The 25,553-nt window shown below is 37.2% G+C and overlaps 1 protein-coding gene and 1 long non-coding RNA gene across 11 annotated transcripts in view; one reads left to right on the forward strand and one right to left on the reverse strand.

Moving 5' to 3' along the window:
* ZNF385D (zinc finger protein 385D) overlaps nt 1-25,553 on the forward strand; it is a 436,921-nt gene that overhangs the window by 109,542 nt on the left and 301,826 nt on the right. The gene's annotated exons all lie outside the window — the stretch shown is intronic.
* LOC310894664 lies at nt 1,489-24,786 on the reverse strand. The gene is made up of 4 exons (XR_014580075.1): nt 19,463-24,786; nt 16,972-17,097; nt 12,141-12,215; nt 1,489-2,881 (listed from the first exon to the last, which is right to left on the reverse strand). It is a non-coding gene; the product is annotated as an uncharacterized lncRNA (long non-coding RNA).

A 25,553-nucleotide genomic window follows, 5' to 3' on the forward strand; every position in this document is an offset into this window, starting at 1 on the left:
TTCTATATTGTCTTGACAGCTGCACTGTTGTTCTGCTACCTTCAGCATGCTTACTAGGTTAGATTAATTCTAAGTCAGTCTTAGCGATGTGGATGTACAAACCCATAAAAATCCAAACAAATAGGACTTTTTGTGATAGGTCAGTGATTTCCAAAATGTGTACTCTGGGCTGTATGTTCTGATAAGTAACTGGCTTAAATAGCAGCACTGCAAACAGAGTTCTGGACGGAAGAGAAAGCTATGTTTTACAGCCATTACTGTAGGATGCAGTCATGACTGTGGTTGGCATTGTACTACTTTGGCTGAGAAAACTGCCTCTGCTATTGTTCTATTGCCTTTGCTATAAAGTTTCTAGATTTAGTACTTAATTTTACTTATTTATTTATTTTGAATGCTAGCCAAGATAGAAAAGAATGCTTCTTTCTCTGAAACCATATTGTCTTTTTTCACTAGGAGAATATGTACCTAACAAAACCAAACAGCTATTGTAGCTGGTTACCTTGTTGAATGTGCCATCAGATATTCTCGCTTTTCTTACCATAATCATAGTTACAGATAGTGAATAAAAACTCTGAAGCAGGACTTGATTGGTTTTCTAAATGTGACTTTATAGCATTGCTTGTATTAGATGCTAACTTGTAGTGTGGCTTCTAGCCTGAGCTGAGTTTCTTGTGGGTTTACAGATGTATTATATTAAGGTACCAGCCAGGCTATATTAAAATGAAATACAAATCTAGCATTTTTTGACAGCTCAAGTTCTTAATAGTTCTGTTTTCTAGTCCTATCATTTGAAAGGATCAAAAGAAGCTTGATAGTCTGAAATTTAGCACTACGTTGCTTTGAGGATAAAGTCATCTGTTTTCGTGTTGTCTAAAACCAACTAATCTGTGACAAAAAAAAAGAAAAAGAAAAAAAAGAGAAGTCCAGATTTTATTTATTTATTTATTTTCAGAACATAAGGAAGAAGTGAAGAAGGAATGTTGAATTGTTATTACTTGAATTTAAATGTGCTTAAAGTAACTGATAGCAATATAACTACTGCCCCCCCCCCCAAAAAAAAAAAAAGTAGCAGATTTAATTTCCTCCACTAATTGCAGCAGCAGTCTAATTGCAGAATAGTAGATGCATTTCCAGCGTAAAAGGTAACAGCTTGAAAGTGCTGTTTTGGCTCAGCTTTAGCTTTACAGAGCTAAAATGCTAAGCCCCAAGAAAGAGAATCTTTGATGACCCATATGCTAATAACTCCTGGCCAATATTACTCCTGATTACAAAGGGATTTGATAAACTTCTCTGGTAAAGATTGCTGTTGTCTTGTGCCACCAGAGATTTCTTAGCAGCAGTTCTGAGCAAGTGGGTTCGTAGGAGTCCACGTATTTTTGCCCTGTTCCTCAAAGGTTTTCCCCGGGTTATTTCATTCTGAATATGTTTTTGTGAATATGATGTTATTACTTGCCCCACCAAATTTCAAGGATGACATAAGACTACATGTGGCAGTTGAAGTGTTTTATTTTGTTTACTAGCAATCACTTTTGTGTAACAGCTGCTGTAAGGGTAGTAGAAATTTTATATATAGACAAATACAAGAATTTCTTATTCTGCAGGCATTTTAATCTTCTGGCAGGGTTCATTTCAGGCTCATAGTTTGTTGTTCCTGTTGCATGTCTATTACCTCCTATTAATACTCTTGTATCATCATTGTTTTAAAGAAAGGCTTTTATGAAATGTAGGCTACATTTCTGTTTTAGCTATGCTATGATATCTCTCTTAATACATCTAGCATCTAACTTCTCAGAAGTATGTGCTCAAGAATTGCTTTTCTTGTGTAGCTAACAGAAATCCTGTAAAAATTCCTAGAGGCAGCATGTAGTTTAAAAATAAAGCAACTAAAGCTCCTTATTTGGGGGTTTAAGCTAGTTATCTGCAAATATTTCCAGAATGTTTCTTAACCCACCGCAGCAATTCAAATAAGACACATTACAGAAAAAGGAACAGGATAAGAATTAAACTGAGTCTGATTTTGAAAGGTAAGAGGAACTCCCTGCTGAACTGACTTTCCTGGTTTGTTTTTTACATTTTCAGTATGAATGACATGTGAGGGATAGGTCATGGTTTACAAGAAGTCACTTGATACTTTCTTTCCATGGAACACTTCAAAGTTTTGCCAAGGTATTGCTTGCTCTGTGCACTTAAAGATGTTTTCAAAGTTGTTCTTTTTTTTGTGGTAGAAAGCGTTTACCTTGAGTGCTACTAGTAGATGGTAAATACGTTAGCTTTAAGATAATGTTTTTCTGTGAAATTCAGTTTTGAAGGGACACCAAGGAGACAATAAGGGAATTGGTATCAAATCTGGAGAATTGTACTAATCGTTAGTAATCTCCTAATAAGCTTGCTGTATATGATATTTTGTGGCCTAGAATCGAAGTTCATTTGTTTCTCGACTAAATTCAGCACTTAGTACAGATGACCAGCATTTTATATAAATACTACTTCTCCTTTTACCTTCTTCTCCAAATTTAATTAAATGCATGTGCAAGACCAAATAATAACTGTGACACTCTGTTCCCACACAACAAATCCACATGTCAATTATGAGACATTTGATGTCTTATATGGTTTCCTGTCTGTTTGTGGGAAATGTTTTCATTAGGAATTAATGTCTTATGGAGAACCAGCTGAGCTCCAGTATCTGCAGCAGGTTGCAATCTGTTGCCTTGTGCTAGAAATTTGATCTCCAACATTAAAGGACAAAAGAATGGTCTGTAAGTACTGCTTCTGAGAAAATTCTTTGAAGCAGAGTCTTAAAAAGCAGGATTCATACCTTCTTGGGCTAATATGTTCTTTACTCTTTCCCTTTACTTTTCCAGCTGCCCTTGCCACCAACCTGCAGGATAAATAGGATAAAATTCATCATGTAATTTATCAGGACTTCCTTGAGTTATTTTTGAAGAACAAATTAAATATGCTCATATGAAATGAATAAAAGCTCAGCAATATACAGTTTTTATGTATATAGAAATACATTTAAGCTACAGTGCTTTACATAATTTCATATTAATACTTGATATTCTTGATACATGAAAGGGAAATCCTTGCCTTGTATGTTTTATCTTGAAAGCATATGAATGGCAGAGAACTTCGTTCTTTTTTCAATTAATTAGAAATGCATCTACTACATGTGACTAGTCATAGTGTACTTTTCACTAGAATATAAAGGTTTATTTGTCATATCTGAACTTTCACCAAGTTATCTGATCCTGTTTCCAAGAATGGTTGGTTTTCATGCAAGATAGAAAGAGGGTTTTTAATTGAGTTTGGTTTTGGCTTCTGAATACAGAATTAAATACAAGTGTTCATTTTAACTTTTTCACTACCTTTTACTTTATATTTAGCTGCCTGCTGCAACCTTTTTCTATTTGAGTCTAGAAAAGAAAACCATAGAAATACTTCAAAAAATAGTCATGCCTTGACATTAGTTGTATTTTCCCCATTTCAAGTCTGAGACAAGAAATTCTTTACTATTATTAAAGTTATTTTCCTTATCATACTAATGCTTCAATTTGTTATGCTGGCAAATTGACAACGACAAGTTGAATATGAGCCAGCAGTGTGCCTTGGCAGCCAAAAGGGCCAACTGTACCCTGGGGTGCATCAGGCACAGCACTGCTGGCTGGTTAGGAGAAGGGATTGTCCCACTCTGCTCTGTGGTGGTGCGGCCTCATCTCGAGTGCTGCATGCAGTTTTGTGCACTGCAGTATGAGAAGGATATAAAACTGTTAGAGAGCCTCCAAAGGAGGGCTGTGAAGATGGTGAAGGGTCCAAAAGGCAATACATCTGAGCAGCAGCTGAGGTCCCTTGGTTTGTTCAGCCCAGAGCAGAGCAGGCTGAGGGGAGGCCTCATGGTGGCCTGCAGCTTCCTCATGAGCGGAGCGGAGGGGCAGGTGCTGAGCTCTGCTCTCTGGGAACTGACAGAACTTGAGGGAACGGCATGGAGCTGGGACAGGTGAGGGTCAAGCTGGATGTTAGGGAAAGGTTTTTTACCAAGAAGGTGGTTGGGCATTGGAACAGGCTCCCCAGGGCAGTGGTCAAAGCACTGAGCCTGCTGGAGTTCAAGAAGCATTTGGACAATGCTCTCAGACACGTGGTCTGATTTTTGGGTGGTTCTTTGTGGAGCCAGGAGTTGGACTTGATGATCCATGTGGGTCCCTTTCAACTCAGAATATTCTATGTTACAAAGTATCTTTTTAAATAAGAACTCATAACTCATAACATAAGAAGTCATAGGCAGTTCACTTTCACTGTCTCTGATAAACTTGCAGAATATTTCTCAGAAGCAAACAGTAGCAAAAGCTTCTTGTCTGTGAGAAAACAGGTATAAAGCTGAGTGTTGCTTTTTCCTGATTTTAACTGATTCTAGGAATGAAGACAATTGACTTTGTGGTCCAAGCTGTCATTTTCAGTGTTTAAAGTGAATATTGTATTCAATATTGAATCAGTATTGAATTTGTATTTTTACAAATTTTGCTAAATGTTGTAGTATTTCACACTGTATACATGCAGACACACACACAAATGGGATATATCTGTATGTGTGTGGTGCTTTAACTGTATAGTATGCCAAAACAGAACGCGGAAAATAGCACAATGAATAACCGTACACAAATTTGCAGGTGTTACATTCTGACAGTGGTTTAAATTGTGACCAAAATATCCTGTACCTTTCCAGCTGTTTGTCATTTCACAGCCTACTCAAATGGCAAAAAATTAGTCCAATTCCATATGGTCTGTCCTTAAACAGTGGAGTAATTAGATCTATTTCTGTTATCGTGTTAGAAACATTTAATTTCCAGAACAACAAAACAGAATTTTGAAAATACTTCCGATTCTGCATGTGATGAGAGTTGCTTTAAGTATGCAGTATAGACAATGTTATCCGAATAATAATAATTGTCATTATTGTAATAATTGATTTGTAACTGAAAACCGTCACTTTTTTTTCTACCTTTAGTACCACCCAATTTGTCATGGTTTTATAATAACACAAATTATTGGAATAGTTTCAGATTACAGGAAAACACTTTATCATCTGCACATCTACAGATGGTTTATTATTTTGATCAAGCCTGTAATAGTTGCTTTATAGAGCTCTTTGTTTGATTTTCAGTGTTTTGTGATGATTGTCAGAGCTTTCCATTTGTTTTGTTAAATGTTTCAGTATTTTCAAACACTTCCTTACTAAATTTAGTCCAATAGAAACTGAGTACTTACAAATTCCTGTGCTTTTTGTCTTCTAACAAATCTACTATTGCATTACAGCCAAAAAATGCATTTAAACACTTTTATTTGATGTTTCTAAAAAGTTATCCCCTTTTGTAGATATTTGGGTGGTCAATGATGGGTACAATGTATGCAGTCTAGGAAAGGGGCCAAACCAGTGTTTGTCTGCTACTTAATCCAAGTTAACAATCTTTTGTACAAGTATAGCTTTGTTTTGTTCTAGAATTATTAAGCCTTTAATTTAATTTAAAGGCATTAGTCCTTTACATGAATGTTTTGGCTGTGTTTAGTCATTTGTAGATTGTTGCTATTTTTTCTCATACAGGGTTCTAAGAAATTCTACTTACAGATTTTCTTCTCTGGATAAAATAATAAATAGTATTTAAGCACTTGGATGCATTGTTTGTTCATCACAACTGTTTGCACAGTTTTGATAAATACAATCTGTTTTCTTACTGGGATTTTTTATTCCTTCCAGTACTTTAAGAAGCTGAGTTTTCAAAAGACAAATTTATTGATTTCTCCAAAGTAACTGTATCTATATAACTTGTTGCTGGAAGAGTTACTGGAGTGTCTCCCAGCAATGAACATAAGTGGGATGTGTTGTGTAACACTGCCCATGAGTGTGAAATGAAAGAGTCTGGGACTATATCTGAGGACAGTCTAAGAAGAGGGTAGAAAGGCTTGAGAGAGTTATGGTGATGAATTTGATCCATTTTGGTCACTTTCAAACACTTTCTTTACCTAAAATTCTGTGGGTTCAGTAATGAATCTGAATACAAAGCTGAACACTTTGGGTAATGAATGATTTCAGTTAGCAGTCAGCTATTTTCTGAAATCTTCCCTTGTTATATCTTTTTAATTAACCCATTAGGAATCTGATGAAATGATGTGATAACAGTTTTGGTAGTCACTCCTTCTCTTGTTAAGTGTTTTGTATCCATGAGAGGGCACTATAGCATGTATAACAGATGTTGAGATGAGTTGAATAGACAGGCTAAGAAAAGATGCATATCTTTAGAGGTGTAGCTTCAACATAAAGCTGCGAAGTATCATACGCTTATTTCATTCCAAAGCTGAGGCAAGCTACTTTTGCTTCTTTAAAAATTTGAACAAGGGTGACTATGCAGAGACTTCACAGCAATTTAATACAGACTATGAAACAATTAAAAAAAGACAGTACAGTTCTGAAGTATTTCCTGTTTTGTGTTGTTGGACACTGAAATTATTTAAGCACATATATTCACATGTCAAGATCAGGAGGGAATTTAAATTTATTGGAAAGAAAGTGGTGGAAAGAATGCATCTAGTATCTTTTTATTTATTTTTTTTCATGACTCACTGATACATGAGATAAAAATAGTGATTTTTGCTTTGCATAGTTGTTTATGAATCCAGGCAGTGTTAAAATGCAGAAGTTAAAAGCCTGCCACCATAAGTTTAAATTATAGTAGCAACTGCAGAACTAGTTTTTCTACATGGGGAAATTAAACCTAATAACATGCTCCCAACCCCTGAGTGGCTGTTGTAAGAGCACCAGGCACAAGAAACTTTCATAGTATGGGGCTTGAAAGAGTTCTGCTGAGGAGCAATTGAAGCTAGCACTGTTTGTTTGTTTGTTTTTATGGTGATTTTCTATATTGGGTCTCCAGAGTCTATGTTAAAGTGCTGAAGCTTAAAGGCTTCCATGTTTTTGAGAGCTTGGAGGCTATCTACCGTCAGTGTTATTTGTGCACCAACCCAACTGTTTCAATTAGCAATTTATCGCTGGGGAGCAGTAATGGATTTTTAAAGTTTAAAGATAGATTTGAGCTCTGATTGTCTACAACAAAATTCGTGATCCAACTGAGAAGATCGTGTAGATGCTGAATTGTTACAGGATTTAACCCTTTTGTTTTGGGAATCATTTATTAGTATGTTTTTATAAATACTGTTAGAGTTGCAATTTTACCCGTTCCACTCTCTACTGTATTATGAAACTGAAATCTGTGTAAATATACTGGAAGTTGTGTTATTACTCCTATTAGTTTAATAGACTAAAATAACCTTACCCATACCATCAAACTTCTAGTCCTTTTGCAAACTCAGTAAACTATGTTGTGAAAGCACAAGAAATACATTATCATCTCTCAAGAGGTGAAAAACAATATCTGCTTTTGTAGTGCAGAATGTCAGTCTTGTTCATTTCCAGAAAGCACCTAGCCTAGATAGCTAGTTAATTTTCTGAATGTGCTCATATTAATTTGGGCAGAGTAGAAAGTCTTTAAGGTAATTGTCTGAAAAATCTGAAGTATGCTACTGCATATCAGTGTAATGGAATATTATTTCAGTATTTGTTTTTGTAAAAGAACTAATTTGTATTAACTGCTAGTAAGAAATGTGTTCTTCTAGAACTGTTTTTCTGATCTTGAGTTCTACAAATTCGCAGCCTGTTTTGTAGCCATCTAAAATATGCCAGTCAGAGGAGGTCAGCACATTGTTTTGAAACGGGAATTTTATAAACCCATATGGAAAGATCAAGGTGAGAGCTGGGTTTACACCTTGTGCAGTGCATGTCTCACAGCCAGGGACACCCAGGCTGGGGGTGCCTGGGTTCCTGGTGGGCAGAGGGCTGTAAGGCTGATGCCGGCTCTGCGCAGCAGGGGTGGCATGGGACTGCTGAGGGAGATGCCCAGCATATGTCATGCCTGCCTTGCAGCATAGGTATCCTCAGGGGTTTGTGGAGTTACCTTTTTGTAGGTTTAAACTTCTTTTTGTTTCTTCTTTCCCAACTCTAGGTATAATTTAATGAGCGAGGTGGGCTTTTGTTTATTTTGTGGAGTCTGTTTGCTTGCTTGTTTTCCCTCCAAATAGAGTCCACATATCAGAAATCACATTGATTTCTGTGGACTGTTATTACATTGGGAATATGGAGGAACAGCTGACCATGACTGGCTTACTGTGAGAACTGCATTTCTGAATTGCCTGCCATACATCTCTGTTGAGGCGGGATACCCAAGAGGTGTTTTGTTAGTGCTACTGCAGAGCTTTTTGAACTATAGGAGAATGTTGTCAGGACTGCCGATAAATTTCAGTCACAACTTCAGCAAATCAGATGTGTCAGTGAGAACTTCAGCAAATCAGACAAGACATTTTCAGCTGTCATTTTAAATTTGATGTCTTACTCTTTGTGGGGTTTGGACATACAGAGGAATCTTTTAAAGGGAAAGTTGATACAACTGCAGTTCCACAATTTGCAACATTACAAAAAAATAAAAATATCGAAGGCCTTCAATCTCTACTTAATACAATTTAAAAAGGTAGATTAGAACGGATTACAGAGCTGTCAATTCCAGTATGTCAGTAATTAGTTGCAGGGAAGCAGGATGAATTGTTCAATATGTCTGTAATACTCATCGTGCATCACTATGTCCAGCGTGTCATGCAGAACTGAAGAATATGAAGAAACTGTAGATAACAGATTGTGCAGAGAGCCACGTGGTTTAGCAATATTTGCCAGGGAGGAACAAAAAAGGTGAAGGATATTTTGTGTGTTTTTGTTTTAAGCATGAACAGATTTAAAGTTGTAACTGCTTTATTCTGGTTAAAAGAAAATGCAGTGAGTGCCCCTAATGGGACACTGGGAATTTATGGTATGGTGTTGAAACTAAGATCGTGACTAACAGCACTTCACACCATGTCTGTGGAAGCAGTTATGTTTTCAGAAAGGATGTTATGCAGAAGGTCACATCTTTGCCTTCTGTCAAGATTCTTGTACAATGCAGAAAGTCATCTATACTTTTAAAATTAGTATAAACTGTTGACTGTACTTAGAGTGTGGTGGCTGCTTTAAAAATTATTACTTTGCTTCCTATTTTAGAAACATTTTTTCCCATAGTTGCGGAGTGCCTGAATTGTCCCAGTTAAACAGCTTCCTAAGGGTTTTGAAGAAAGAAAACAAACAAACAAACAAACAAAAACAGCAACTAGGGATGAAATCCTGTCTCTGTTAAACAAAATTTCTGTTTATTCAATTTCGAATTTCTGCACCCATGTCTGGACTGAAGAAGCATGTACTTTTTCAGATACCAGTTAAAGCCCTTTGGTCCTATTGGATTTGGGGGAGATTTGTAAATTCTTTGCATTTTAGAAATAAAGCTAGACTATTTTTTAAGACTTTAAATGTTGACACCAAGTTCTGGCCAGTTCAGAGTGTCCGGCAGGCAGGCTTTGATACAGTGAGTACATTTCTTGCAGTCAGAAGACTGTGGAGAGCTTTCATTCCAAATTCAGGAGATCCTTTGCAGCTGTAAGAGTATAGACCTGCTCACTTATACCACAGATGAAGGATAAGTAATGGCTTCAATATTACTGCAGAATAAAATGTTACCACATTTTAATGGTAATGGGATAGTTCTTCTATCCACATTCTTCACCGTTTCCTGTCCTGTATGATCCTTATATTTTCTACTTCAGTAGATTCCAATATATTGATGTGTGGTAACAGCTGTATTTCTGTGATACAGATTCTGTATTTAGAGAAGTCTCTCAGGATGCCTACTGCACAACTAAAAATTACATATAGTAAAACAGCTTTTCTGAGATAACCATTTAATTAAGCTTAGGGATTTCTTGGTACAACTGACAAATACATACACCTTTTCCCTTCTTTCATATGATTGAAAAAATAATAATAATTAAAAAATAATAAATATATAATAATAAAAATAATTAAAAAAATGTTATAGAATAATTTAGTATGGATTTTTTCATCATTCCCTTGCTAAATTGCTTTGATTTATTCAGTGTGAGGAATAATTACATTTCTTCCTTATGCTGAGTATCAAAGCTCTTTTTAAGGAAGTGAAATAAATTTCTTCCAGAAAGTGGAAAGAAATTAAGTTGACAGTGGCTGTTGTGCAATCTGACTTGATCTGTGGTTATGCTGAGATTTATGAGGTTAAGATGTTGAATCAACATGATTATAGAGTACTGTAGGTCTTTCTTAAATTTGACTATTCCTCTATATGCCAAGATAGGTTCTTTTTTTCTTTGTTTGATTTGGTTATGGGCTACTGGATATTTTAAGATCTCCAGTATTCTGTTAATTGTAACTATAGTCTGGTTTTTGCTCTGTCATCTGATTTTATTCTACATCCACTGCAATGGCACTCTGGTTGTGCTCTGGTTCCTCTGTGATGTATGATGTGCTGGGGTACTTATCTGAGAACACTGTTATCCATTAGCTTTGATACAAACACCATTAGTTTATTTAAAAATAAAAAGGAAGGGAAGAAGGAAAGAAAGGAAGAAAACTATTGAAATGAGGTGAAATAGATTATTAATTCAATAGAAATCTTCCACCTCTGTCAACATTTTTTGAGGGCGTTTTCCCTAGCTGATCTTACACTCTGCATTAGTGCAGCAGACAGTCCCACAGAGCCCTGGGATTTAGCAGCAACAGCAAATTGAAACTGCTTTAAGCACTCACAGAAGTGAAACTATCAGGCTGCCAGTGAAGTGTGATGTGCTGCAAGTTCAGATGTCCAGCCATCATCTGGTGGTGATTCCAACAGCCAAAATGATGGACAGCTGAACTGACTTAGGTATGTTCCCTGGTAGTGCACTCTGTAAAGAAGGTTCCCTGCAGTGAACACAGTAAACCAAAAACCTCAGGCAAACCTGCATAAAGGAGAAGACTTCTTTGTTTACTGCATGCTTTTTTTGTTGTTGTTGTTTTAAGGATATAGTTGCTGATGTATATCTACATATACACACATGGTTCTTTGTGATTTATTTCATGGTCTTTGCACTAACATTCACCAAGTACTGTACAACTAGGAGGGACTTTTGTAGCTAAATATCAGCATAAATAAGAATCATTTAGAGCTGAGCAAAATCCTAGCTTTTTATTTCTAGGCAGAAAACATTAATCCCCTTTAATCCCTTGATAAGGGAATCTACTCAGAAATGGGAAGGCTGATACCCTAAGAGAGGGTAATTCTCTTGTTGGTTTGTGAAAAGGTACAGAATTAATATGAAATATAATGAAATGTTGAATTCAAATATTTTTGTAATCTTCTCCATCATTACTGCCTGTTTAATGATTATAGTGACAGACATCTGTGCCCTGGATGATCTTATGTCAGGAAAATTATAGGTCCATCTGTTTTTAAATTGCTCTGTGGTTTTCCATTTTGTTACAGGCATGGTGGTTATGACCACTGACTATTCTATGAAGCCCATCTGTACAGTACTTAAAGATTGTCTGGTAGATGGAGTAAGCAACAATGTCCATTATTATTTTGTCAATTTTCAGTACACTTAGGATATTGTTCATTTACAAAGCTTAAATAATAAAGGTTAAGTAAAGGATTAGGAATGCTTTCAAGTAATATATTAGGCCTTTTTTTACTTTCTTTGACCAATGATACTCATAACATGTCTAGAAGATAAGGAATGCTCTATATTTTTTCCCATTTAATAGCTATATGTAAGATTCTTAGTTTGAAGCCTGCTTTTACTGCTTATAATGACATGCCAGAGTGTAATAAGCTCTTCACTTAACTGTAATACCATAAATAATGATCAGCTTAGGTCAGACATAAATTCTCTGAGGTCTAATTTTACATTTGGTTCTAGTATTTCTTTTTAACTCAATGTATGCCTGCCCATAAACAGTAATTAAAGCTTGCTAGCAATGTAAAAACATGAAGACATGGTTAATAAACACAGGAAGTTAATCAATATAAGCCATAGTAGCTGATAATTAAATATATATATATATATATGTATCTCGAAAGATACTACTTATATATGACTTCGCATGACTTTTTATTTTTTTTTCCCTTCTGGGCTATCAGTAAAGCAAAGAAAAGTGTACTTACAACAAGTGCTGCCGCCGTAATAGCAGCTCCCTTTTGCAAGGAGTCTCAGTGTAAAAAAGGTACAGGTACATAGATCTAGTCAAAAGGACCAAATATGAGCATATGTTGTAGGGCCAGGAAGCAAGCAGATACAGGCATTCTCTAGAGTCACCCTGTCATTGCAACAAGAAGTACTTGGCATTATTTAAAGCTCTGACTATTTTTTAGGGCTTTGACATGCTGAAAAATAATAGATTTGAAATATTTATGAACTCCAAGATCGACACTAAAAGTTTGTAAAGGCCGGCTGCTGACAAGTGGTACCTTGCATTTGTGCCTTGTGGCACACATCATACAACACCGCTGCTTAATTTCATGAACCCATGTTTAGTTTTGTCTTTTTTCCACAGGGCCTTTCTCTTGTTTAGTGCATTAGGAGAAACAGTTATCAGATTTTCAAAGGAACTAAAAACTCTTACTATTTTTCTCCTTTTACATCCCACTATTTTAAAATGAATATGCTTATCAGTGTAGATAAGACATTCTGAGTCCATGCTTAATGACAATATCAAAATACATCTAGTTTTTACCTTTAACTGATCCAACATGTATTGTGATATATACAAATATATTTGCATCTGGGAGCTTACAATAAAGATGAAGAAATTATGAATTATGGGCTCATACATTGCCTTGGCTTCTGAAAGACAAATTGCATTTTTCTGTGTTTAATTTGCAGTGCAAAAATATTAATTGGATTGTTGATGCAGTGATTTTTCAGCTATTATGACAACAAAACTACTTCAGTGTTAAATCAGAAACAGACCCAGCTTAGAAATTAAAGATTTCACAGGGAAGGTGTAATGGACTTGACTGGACATCAGATACCCTTCTGTTGATTTCCATAACCTTTGGCACAATTTGTGTTGGCAGTTGATAAGGCAAGAGGTGATTTATGAATTTCCTTGAGGAAAATGGAAGGCACTAGGAATAATTGTCTGGTTTTAACAGAGAATGTTTGCATATGTACATTACAGCATCTTGCACTTCATTTCTGCATGGCCATAGAGATGGTAAAAACACCTAGAGGCTTCAACTACTTCTGCCTCCTCATATACATATAGTGAGAGCTGGAGACAGCTGAGGATGCTCCAAGCACATCTGTGTGTCTTACTGACTTCTGCTGAATTCTTCTAGTTTGGATGTTACTTTTGGTTTACCCTCTCTTACTGACTGGCTTCAATCTCCCATGTCATTAACAGGACACATTTCTCTAATAATAAACTGCAGCATGCTTAAAAAAGAGGTGGCAAAGATTAGGGGAGACGTGTATCATCTTCTGGAGTTGCAGAAATAAGGAAGACGGACAGGAAGGGGCTCAAAAATGTTAAAGTCCAATGCAAAATAGTTGGTGGTTATTCAAAAATAAATATGAAGCATTTTGCAAGGAAATCAATGTTTATATTATTTCCCATAGGTCATATTTTTCACTTGGTAAGGGGCATGAAAAATAAATGTAATTTGTAGAATTAGACCGGCAGGAGAGCAGTATAATAGGCTGTACTTTAGGTTTGATTATTCCCATGTCCATAAGGTTATTCTCATTTGGAACTTCAGGGTTAAAATTCTAGTTTCATAACTAGCTATCTGATAGCAGCGTAGTGTGTGAATGACAGGAGCCAAAAATCTGGATGATTGAGTTAGTACTGGATCATGTTATATTTGTTACAACTTTCCTAAAAAATAAATTTAATGCTGGCAAGAAGTGCCAGATTGACAGCTCTGGAATCTTATTTATCTACTGAAAGAGAACAATTCTGACAGTGGAATTACTTTCTTACAGCCCCAAAACTAGGTTTAGTGGGATTCGCTGCAGAATGTAAGGAAGCAACTTTGTCCTCAAACCATTAAACATTTAGTTCCTCTGCAGAGGTTAGCAAGCTTTTGTGCTGCAATGGCCAGGCACAGCCTCATGAAAGGGCTTGAAGCCATGTCATGAAAGAGTCCTGGGTTATCGCTGGGAACATAGTAGCTGGACTGTGAAACAGAGTAAGAGACCGGCCAAGAAAACACTGTGTCTTCCCCAGCCCAGGCAGAAACAGACCTTTCAGCTTGTTTCCAGAAGGATTCCCCATGGACTGTCATCAGGCTTTCTGAAGGGGAGAATGAATAGGGGGCAGAAGAAAGGGCAGGAGTTGCCTGTGTTTTTCCTTTGCAAGCTGACACCTGTGCTTTCATAGTGCAGAGAGGAGGGCAAAGTCCTCCTGCAGACTGCTCACTGCAGCCTTTGCAGGGCTTGCCTTGGTTTTAGAATAAATGTTTGTATTCTTAAGTGTTGGTGTTAGAATATGTGTAACCTCTTTCTTACAATATTGTATTTTTAACATGAAGTCTCTTTAATGATAGAGAAATGTTACTAATTTTGGCCAAGACTCTTTGGCTTTTGTTGTTGTGTTTTACTTCAGGATTACATTTTAACTCCAGCTCTTGAATATCAGTTTTGCATTCACCTTGTTAATTAATTTTCATCCTGAATAGCATGACAGCCTCCAACTCTGGTATACTGTGTAAACGTGAATTGCAGAGGTGCAGTCTTTGATATAGTTGGCTCTTGAGCCGTCACTATTATTGTAAATGAAGACTGCTTTCAAAGAGTGTTGAGAGATTGTTTTGACTTGGCAGTGTCTGTGGAACACCTGGGAGTTACACTTTGTACCTGTGTGTAGCCTGCTGCTTTACTTATGGAGCTGAGCAATGGCTTCAAGTTTTCTATCCTTTCCAAGCAGGATAATACAGAAAAGCGAAGGGAAGTGATAATATTTCCATTGGCGATTCTATCTGAGCAGCATAAGTTTGAAAGAAGTTCAGAAGAGCCTTTAAGATTGTACTTCTAACCATGAATGACTGAGATGTTCAGATAGTGTGGACTTAGATAAAGCTCAGATGTACTGAAAGATATGTAGTTTTTTTGATAGTAGTAGAGGAAACTGATGGAAAATATTGTTTAGAACAAGATTAGATAGCACTCTGGAAAATATCTTAAAGCACTCATATTAAATCAGCAGATTTGCCACCTCTGATAAGCTGTTTATTAGATCTATGTGTCTAATATGGGAAAAAAATATAAAACTTATTTTTGCATGTTTTTTAGTTTGATTTTAAATGAATGCTAGTTCCTACTGGATTAGGGCCAGAGAAGGGCTATGAAGCTGGTGAAGGGCCTGGAGCACAAGTCTTATAGGAGTGGCTGAGGGAACTGGGGTTGTTTAGTCTGGAGAAGAGGAGGCTTAGGGGAGACCTTATTGCTCTCTACAGCTACCTGAAAGGAAGGTGTGGGGAGCTGGGGGTCAGCCTCTTCTCACAGGTTGCACACTGGAACAGGCTCCCCAAGGGAAGTAGTCACTGCACCAAGCCTGTTGGAGTTTAAGAAGTGTTTGGACTGTGCTCTTAGTCACATGGTCTAAAATTTTGGGTAGACCTGTGTGGTGCCAGGAGTTGGACTCGATGATCCTTATGGGTCCCTTCCATGATATTCTATGATTCTATGACAGGTAACTAGAGATAGGACTAGAGGGAATGGCCTCAAGTTGCACCAGGGGAAGTTCAGGTTGGAAATGAGGAGACATTTCTTCTCAGAAAGAGCAGTCAGGCACTGGGATGGGTTGCCCAGTGAGGTGGTGGAGTCACTGCCCCTGGGGGTGTTCAATGAAAGGTTGGATGTGGTGCTCAGGGACATGGTCTAGTGGGTGACATTTGTGGTAGGGGGATGGTTGGATGGGGGATCTTGGAGGTCTTTTCCAACCTGATAGATTCTATGATTGCACAGCCCAGCATCCTTAGGATTTTAACATCAGCTTTACTAGAACTGTGGAAATGCCCACTAGTTGTCGGTATTAAAAACCTGGTGTTTGGGAGAATAGAAAAGAACCAGCAGATTTAAATTAGAAATTAGTTTTCTAATTTTGCTTCAATAAAAGAAAAATCTTTTTTTTTTTTTTTTCTGAAGTACTGGCTTTTCAATAAAGACCGTCTGTTTCTCCCAGAGCTATAGCAACTTCAAAGGGTCTCTCAGCGCTAGCACAGCTTGGTTAGAAACAGCCAAGAGGATGCTGAATATTTGTACAGCCTTTCTAATTCCACAAGAGACTAAACACATTTGCTGTTTTATATGCAAATAAAAGAGATGATGATATAAAATGAAAATAAAGAGTAACACAAAATGCATTCTTCATGTATTTTGCACTGAATATGTCAAAACATTGCTACTCATAATTAAATGTAAGTGCAAGAATGAATACAAGATTATTAGTTAAGTTCAAAGTTGAATGAAAGCCAATCAGACTTTTTCAAATTTGTTGTTGTTAGTTTTACATCATAATGCAGCATACCGTATTGTTATAATGCAATACAGAAATGGATAAAATTGTTTGCAATTTATTTGAACTATGCACATGTATCAATAAAATCCAGGCTGAGATTTCTCTTGTTCACTGTCTGCCTGAGGAAGTATTTGTGAGCAATTTTGGGATCACATTGGAAAAGAATAATAATTGTTGAGACTTTAATGGCTCCATGGTAGGAGTACCTGTGAGTAAAAAAAAATTAGCAGAGAAAGTATCCTTGCTGAGGAGAAGCAATCTGGAGTGGTTCATGAATATTCTTTTTTTTTTTCTTTTTCTTTTTTTCCCCCCATATTACACTGTTAAATTGTTACCACTCACTCTTACTGAGGTGCCACTCTCAGTATAGCACTATCTCTTGCACATTCACTTCACTTTTATGTGAATTCTACAACTATTTGGGGAATTTGGGGTGGGGGGAACACAAGAGGAAGCACAATGACAGAGATTACCTTACTCATTGCTCCAGGTAAAGGGAATCAAAATCATGAACATCTGTAGGTACTCTTGCTCTTTACACTGGAGAAACCCAAGCATTACTGTTTTGCTTAGGGAAGGAAATCTTAACTCCACGCAAACTGGAACAAATATAAGCAAAATGGATTTCAGTAAGCTGTGTAATTTTTCCCTCCTTCTTTCAGAAACAGCAGAGGAAAATTTGGTTTATTTAGCTCGAGGTCAAGAGTAAATTCTCTTAGTATCTGAATGAAAAAAGCAGTGTAGCAATTACTTAACTGGGTTTTTGAAAGGGAGAATACCATAGCAAGAGGTTGTGATTTTTTTTTTCCAGACTGAATTGTGCTAAAGATCATTAATAACTGGCATTAATAACTTTTTCTCAAAATTATGAACAGGATAAAAGTGAATCACCTTTCCAAAGCAAAAAGGGAAAGTGATGGCCTTGTTTTCCAGCCATTTAAGTAGGGATGCCTTGACTGTGCAAAAATCTGTCCTTGCCACCATGTAAACGTTTGAGTTCTAAGGCCTTTCACTTCTGTCCAGTTAAATATTATTTAGTTATACATAAGAGAGTTTAGGGAGAAATTACAAAAAAAATTAAAGATTCTTCTATTTGTTGAGTGTTTTTGTATGTGTGTGAGAGAGAGAAGGAAAGGTGGGAGATCTGATTCAGCATATAAACTCCTTTGTTGGGAGTTTATCTGGTGTAGTGCCTCTGAGCTCCTTACAGTCCACAAATATTCAGAATTGCAGAATGCTAGTGAGGAAGGGAAGTAGTATCTCTCCTTTTTTTCATGTAGGGGAGTAAAGCGCAAAGCAAAGGAGAACTAGCTCTTCAAAGCTATCCCGCTACCCAAATCCCATTGATTTCACAGGGAGGTAGGCACTTAATTATCTTTCTGAAACTGCTCATAAGTAGTTTACTGAGGAACTTCAAGAGGTCCATGATAGACTACTGTTACAAACCTCAGCCTTCCAAATCTTGACCTATTTCCATGACTGCTGCCTTGTCTTTCTTCTAGGGAAGTTTAAATATTTTTCTTCTCTCGTCTTTCTCAGAGACGAAAGGAAAGCTTTAGCAGTACCACTAGCACAAGTGATTTCAGGGAGGGGAAGGTACGCGGAGAGTGGAGAGAAAGAAGCTCTTTTATATTCCATCCTCCATTTTTAAGTAGAATTTGATTTTCACACTGTAACCAAAATGATAGCTTTCTGCTGAAGTGTTTGTCTGAATATTGCAGGCCCATCTTTGACAGTTCATTTGACCTAAAGCGTCAGGACATGCTTTGCCAGTGGTTAATATACTTAGTATTTCTGTGACCATGAAGCAACCTTCTATAAATATGTTACAGCAGTCGTACATGGCTGTCTGAAGGAGTCTGTCTATAAAGATTTATGTGCAAATGTCCTTTTACCCTTTTTTTAACAAGCAGCTTTCAAAGACTTTGCGTTTTTGGCAGAGCTGTGAGCTTTCTCTTAGGGCTACTCACATTTCAGAGAACAGGTGACTTGCATACTGCTTTGTTTATAAATTACAAGTAAACTACATTGTCAGTCCAATATATTTTTAGAGCAATCATAGCTGGGTGCATTGCTAACAATTTCCAATTCCTTTTTTACATGCTTATAATTTCTGTTTTCTTTTTGTTTGTTTGCTTTTGTTTTTAGTTACAGACCTCTGGAGTAATCTTGGTGTGTTGAAAACGTTGTTTTCAAACAAAACTTCGGTCTTTTTGCACTTCTTCATTGTATTTTGTATGTATTCTTTGAAGGGGATGATTCTCTTGTATGTGTTTGAAGTGATGATGACTAATTTTTCACTGTTAGTAAAGGAGAACATTCAAAGATTACATGCAGGATTCAAGATACATGCAGGAACACACAGGAAATCACAAAGCATCTTATCGGTCTAAGAAAAATTATCTCCTCATCTTTTGGCTAACTGAACAGAAGAATCACTGCAGAACTTATAATTTTAGATTTTTTGTATGTTTGTTTTAAATTCTGAATTAGTTGGATAGAAACTTTTGGGAAGCAGCGTAATGATCTGCACTGTTTTGTTGCTCAGTGATGGAAAGAACTTGGCACATGGTACTCATAGCTTTATTCTCTGTTGGAATCATCTGCTTGACTTTGCTGAAATTATGCCAGTAGATAATTTGGCCCTTGGTATTCTAAGAAACAGGAAAACGGATGCTGAAACCTGCTTGTATCACTAAACTGTAACCAAATATCCCTTACTATGGGGGAGAGGGACAACTAAATTTCTTAAGGAATTATGTCTCTAGCTACAATGTCTGGCAAACTGTCTCTTTATATTCATGTACCAGTCAAAATTTATTTCACTAAAGAAATAAGGTTATTTGAGCACTGTGTAATTTCTATAGCTGAGTATTAGAAATCAGAAAACTAAACCAACATGATTAAATAGAAATGAAAGAGAAGGTGCCTACACTAAAAGAAAATGGCACTTCAGATAATCACCTGAGAAATTAGATGCTTGCTGTAGTCTTGTTCAGCTCCAGAATTTCTTGCTTTCTCCTTTAGTTGTCCAGTAGCACACTGGTTTTCTTCTTTGCTCAGCCGCTGACCTCTCTCACGTGGTGTTGGCTCTTCTCCATCCTGTGATTAATGGCACTGCTTTTGATCTGATCTGACAAGTCATGTTCTACCTGGGCAATGTGACAAGGTCTGTGGGGAAAATCCTGCCCCTCCGCATGGCCTGGGTGTCCCTCATGGCAGGAGAAAGCACTCCATCATCCCTTCCTATGTCCAGGAAGGGAACTGGGCCTGGCATTGTGGAATTCCTCATCTCCTTTACCCTTTATTGTGGCAGTAGCAGCAAAAGCCAAAATAGTCAGGAGCAGCCCAGTAGCCCTGGCAGTTTCTTCTCTGGATGGTAGTGATCCTGCTCGGCAGATGCCTCTGCCCGAGAGGTTCCAGTCAACTCTCAGGCCTGTTTTATAGCTCTTCTCCCTTTCTACGGTTTCAGGGGATGGGAGGCAGTGGGAACACAAATTGCGTCTGCAAGTGTCACAAGGGCAGAGGGTGCTTCTGGCCACATAGCAACATTCAGGAATGTAATCTTAAAACAGAAACACATATTGGTTCTGTGTATGCTAATACTAGCTGCAGTATGAGGGATCAGTGTTGCAGAGATCCCCAGACTCTCAGGTTGTTCAAAATTGCTTTTGTTTCCTGTTTGGACCAAGATTGCCTTCTGCCATGAACATAATAATTCTTATCCTGCTATTTATCCCAGAGCTGAGATAAAAATGCCTGATGGAAAACAGGTAGCATACTAGCTACCTTAGATTCTAAGATGGCCATAATGTATGCTATTGAAGCCTTCAGAAGTTTGGAAAAAATAAATAAATCTTTCCATAGAGAAGGTTTTACTTTCTTGGACTATTAAAATACTCAAAGTAGCCTCATCATTTTCACTATTCAAGTTTAGGCTATATGTAACAAACATATCTATGAGTGTGTCTTAGATAGACATAAAAAGTCCCTGAGTAGCCACCAATAATGCATGTTATAATGATTTTGGGATTTTAGAATTACATTTATCCATAACACACAAATGCATATGGCATAAAGGAATGGTTCTCAAAGGCTTTGTGCAAAGAAACATGAATAGTCTGTATTTTTTGTGTGTGAATAGTATATGGTCTGAAAAGACAAGCCAAAATGATGGAAAAAGTAATTTTCAAATGTCTTCAAACGCTCACAGTAAATAAGTAAATGCATCAAACTGATGATCAGGTAACAAATCCTAATGCTTATAGTCACATCTAGGTGTCACCAAAGTCTGTTTAGAACTTTGTTTTTACACAAGTGGGTTGGACAGTTACTCATAGGTAACTGCATGAGCAGGTTTAGTACGAATCAATCAAGACTGGTGTTTTATCCCATCTCCTAAGCACATACATGACCAGCTCCTTCTGTGTTTATCCTTGGAAAATCCTGAAGTGTGTTTGTGAGTGCTTCTGTATCATGGAGATTGCATCCAATACTTGATTGTTGAGCAAGTGCAAAACAATGTGCGACTTTCCTTGCTAACATCATAAGCAAATCTTGCCCTTCTTGCATCCATGTTTCCTCATAGGATTATAGGACTACTCATATTACCTTATGTCTGTAACCCACCTCCTATTTCTTTTCCTGCTATCTGATTTTTACCTATCAGTTAGGTCAGTCATTTAGGCTGTCAGTTCCTTGAAGCATGCACCACCATATTTTGTTGTGTGTGTAGGTATTGTTAGTGCAAAGGCACCTTGACCCAGCTGTGATCTGTAGTCTAAGTAGCTATTATGCAAATTTTAGCATTTAATATCTTTGAAGAATTGCTTTTCAGTAATATTGATTGGCAGCAGTTATCCGTGATATAGTGGGAAATGAAGGAGAGTAACATTTGAGACGTATCCTTGAAAGCAACCTTTTGATTTGTAGAATGCATACAAACAGCAAATCCAGCAGACCACAGAAATGCAGCAATAAATGTATGCAGCGTTTTTGGACTCCTTGTCATCCCTGCCATGCTGTTTGCTCGGCTAGGGCTAGAGTTCTGAAGTACCCTGGAATTTATGGGGTTATTGTTACAGGCTTTATTTTAGCCTGTAGTATAGTTACATCAAAAATGGAAGTAAAATGTTAATGTTTTGGCAAAGAAACCTCAAAATCTGGAGGGAAGAATCTAAATTTAACTGAAGCCTAAATATCTCTTGATTTATGCAGTGCACGTCAAATCCTATAAAACTATGTTTTCCTCTTATACCTTCTAGGGTCATCTTGCCCTAGCCTGTGATGAGCTTTGTTACACCACTGAGCAACTTCCTAGCTCAATGTATTTTTCAAAACTGACATGCTGTACAACTAAGCCGTTGAAAAGAACAAAAGCTTTCTGAAAATGTTCAAGGAGGTGAATCCAGACTGTGCTACTTTCCAATCACTGCTTAGTTCATCACCATGTTTAACTTAGCCTCCAAGGATTCCCCTGAGCCTCGAATCAGCATCAAACTGAAAAGCAGCGTGGTCAAGGTAGCGCACAGTTTCCCACAGCTTCTGAATGCTTATTTTCTTTTCAACTTATTCTCCAAGCAATTGAGTTCCTAAATTGGCATCACACTAGGTGACGTGCTTAGGAGGGTACATCACTAATAGCATGAAATTGCTCATTTCTCTTAAAGAAATACAAAATAAAAAGGAACCAAACAAAAACACAGAAGTTTTATGTCATTAATGGAGCCTGTGGATGAGAAGTGTGGAAATAGCTACTTCAGCAATCATTATCAGCTTTGGTTTGCTTTCTGCTACCACGCTCTTCCTTTCTTTTATTTATTTATTGTTATTTTTTTTGCAAGTGGTTAAGGCTTGCTGTTTCTTGAGAAACTGTTTATATTTTGTGGAAGCAAAAGGATAGAAATGGACTGCTTGAAAGTCATGTAATGCAGAACCCCCAAACAACGCCACAATATTCAGTTTCAGTCAGTGTCATGGCTGTGTAGGGACCTTAGTCCAGCAGCTAAGTCCAGGGAGGGTAGAGACAAGATCTCCTTTCAGAATAGTTACATGCAGGGAGCATCCTGGTCTGTACCCCAGGGACACACTTTCATTTTCTTTTATAAATGTGTCTAATAGTTTATGTTGTGATAGTTTCTTTTGGTTTAACCTCAAACTCATATGTTTACTCTCATTTCACCCACAGGGTCTTATTTTCTAGTTCTCCTTGCTGCTCCTCTCTTCCCATAAGAAACAGATTTAAGATTGATTTTAGCGGCACTTCAGGTATAACAAGGATAATCTGGCACTGAAAGCTGAAAGGAGGAACTTTCTTCTTCAATGTTTTTGCAATCAAAATGTTGGATGAGGAATTGTTCCCGCTGAACATACGTTAAACTTGCTTTCAGGTACTGAGCTTTGAAAATAACAGTTCTGAATGATGAAATACAAGAAAATATAAATAACCTAGAAAGAATGCTGATTTAATCACGACAGAAATAAAAACTTTATTTATTTCTTTTTACTTTTAGTGGGCTTTGAAAAAGCATCCATACAAACTAGTACAAACTAGCCTCAGATATTCTGGGTTCTCTTACACGTTTCATCCTCATATACGTGAATCTCAGTTCTTAATTATACTCCTGCAAAAGCACTTACAACAGGAACTTACTTATGGTCATTTTGCACCTCTGTATTATTTTTGTCACCTTTTGGATACTTGACAACATCTTCTTGAGAATCACAGAACTACAGGTTAATCTTTTCAGCCTCCCAGTGTGCTCTTCCATTAGACATAGACATTTTTCAGTACAAAAAATATTTCTGTCTTTTATTTTGTTATTTTTCAAATATGATCATTCCCACTAGTCAAAACCTGCTTGCACCACTTTTGCAAAATGGAACAGTCCCATAACTGTTCAAATGCAAGTAACATTCTGCAGCAGTTGCATGGGGACCACCCCCCAAAAAATAAAATAAAATAATTCCATATGACCTGTGCAACTCCTAAATCTATGACTTTTACACTAATGTATGTGTATCTGAATCATCATTAAAATCAAACTGAAACTGTCAGTGATCCAAGTTATGTTTTAGTATCCTCTCCTTCATTTTAGTTTCTTTTCAGCAACGTCTTCATGCTTTTGAAAACTGGTTGTACAAAGCATTGCATTGGTATGAGTTGATAAGATTCTGCAGCATTTTCCTAATATTCCTCTTTTTCCCTAATACTCCTCCTTTTGACAGTTACTTTGCTTATTTGTGTGCTGTTGTACTGAAGGTACTCTACTCGTTATATTTTGAAACAGACCAGAAGATGCCCTGTGTGCAGACAGCTGTTTGTACTTTTGTAAACTCCATTGCAATCCTTTCACACTGTTTTTTTCCTGCTGTGTCCATTGCTGGCAATGAATTCAGTGCTGAGATAATCCAACTTCAATTGCCAAAGTGCTTAATTTTATCTGGTATCCTAATTTTTAGTGTGTTTATTGCAGGCATGCCAAGAAAAGGATGTGACAGCACTTGGATTTATCCAAATAATAAAATGAGTACATAAACATTTCCATTTGACATATAGAAATAGGAATTTAAAATGAGAAGATGGCTTTTGCTGAGTGAAAAAGATTCTTGATGTATGTTAGATATTTTTTAGGAATATAGGAATTGTTTTAGTACATGAGACTGAAGTGTTCTTTGTGTGAGTGACAACAAATGCATAGGAAAACGTAGGAAGAATATATACTTTTCCAACCTCTAATGTTGCAGCTCAGGGATTGTCACAGCCAGGGGTGGTTTCTGGGTTTTTAGTGCCTTTCAGAGGATTTTTTTTTTTTTTTTTTCTTCTTGGTCTGTTCAGTCTCTCCTTAAACTCATGTCATCTTTAAGCATGAAGAACATTTCTTGGCCAGGATTTTCACTGTTCAGTTATACATTGTATGAAGATTCATTGTCTTTCATTTAATCTTGCTGCTTTCTACCTTTGAAACCACCTACTACTTGTGTTGGAAGAAGCAGTGGACAGTCAGACTTCTATCACAGTATTTTAGGAAGGAAAAGCCTCTCTCTATCATAAATTGCATCCTGGATGCTCAGCGTGGCAAGAGAGCCAAATATCCTAATCCTTTATAATTATAGATCTCTTCATGGTATCTCTATGAGTTGGGTTGCTATTTAGTAGAAGCACAGAGGGGCTGTCTGAGATTTTAAGACGCCTAGACATACAGGGAATCATGCAATACAATTTTCAAAAGCACCCAATTATCTATCATGTTCTCATTTTGGTTTTCTAAATACTGTCTGTCTTAACAATTGGCCATAAGGTATCTTGCTGGAAGCTGAACAGGTATTCTGTACAACATCAGAAAGATGTTCTAGAATATCTCTAGAATATCAGAGTAGCATCCTAAATAGTGAATCATTCTTTGTCTTGGATGTAAAAAGAGGTTTTCATTGACTTCTGTAGGAACAACATGGATCCAATTCCAGCTGGAAATTCCAATCCTTCGTTTGTAGCCCTCAGGACTGCTTTCTTGGGGTACCTCCTGCATGCCTAAAACAACATGGGTACCTCGTAATGGAAAAAGGAGTATTCACACACAATATGTATTGTACTGTGTACTCTTCTTAACTTGAACCGTGACTCACTATGCAGTCCAATGTAAGAAGTCCTGCTGGCCACCATGAGCATGAAATAGTAAGAGGGGGAGCTGGAAGCATCCAGGAACTTTTGGCTGGGGAGGGAGGAGCACACAGTGTGTGCTGGAGAAAGCACATTCATGTTACTGTAGGGCCAGGGCACCGCCTTGTGTCTGGGGCAACAGACCACTTATTTCTTGCTAGTTCAGTGCAATGGCATTAGGTAGGGAGAAATAATATTCAACTATACATAAACTATGCAACAGTACTCCTGAGATAGCCATCCTTTTCGAACATTAGAACCCACAAAATGCACTGCAGAGAGTGGCTGTGCATATATAATCTTCTTTCTGTCCCTGATAGGTGAGAAAGATGATGTTGCTGTAGTTTGATGCATCCAATTATTATAAGATCCTGTAATAAAAAGGCTATTTCCTGG

Source organism: Anser anser (genome assembly GCF_964211835.1).
Source record: "Anser anser genome assembly, chromosome: 2".
Taxonomy (NCBI): domain Eukaryota; kingdom Metazoa; phylum Chordata; class Aves; order Anseriformes; family Anatidae; genus Anser; species Anser anser.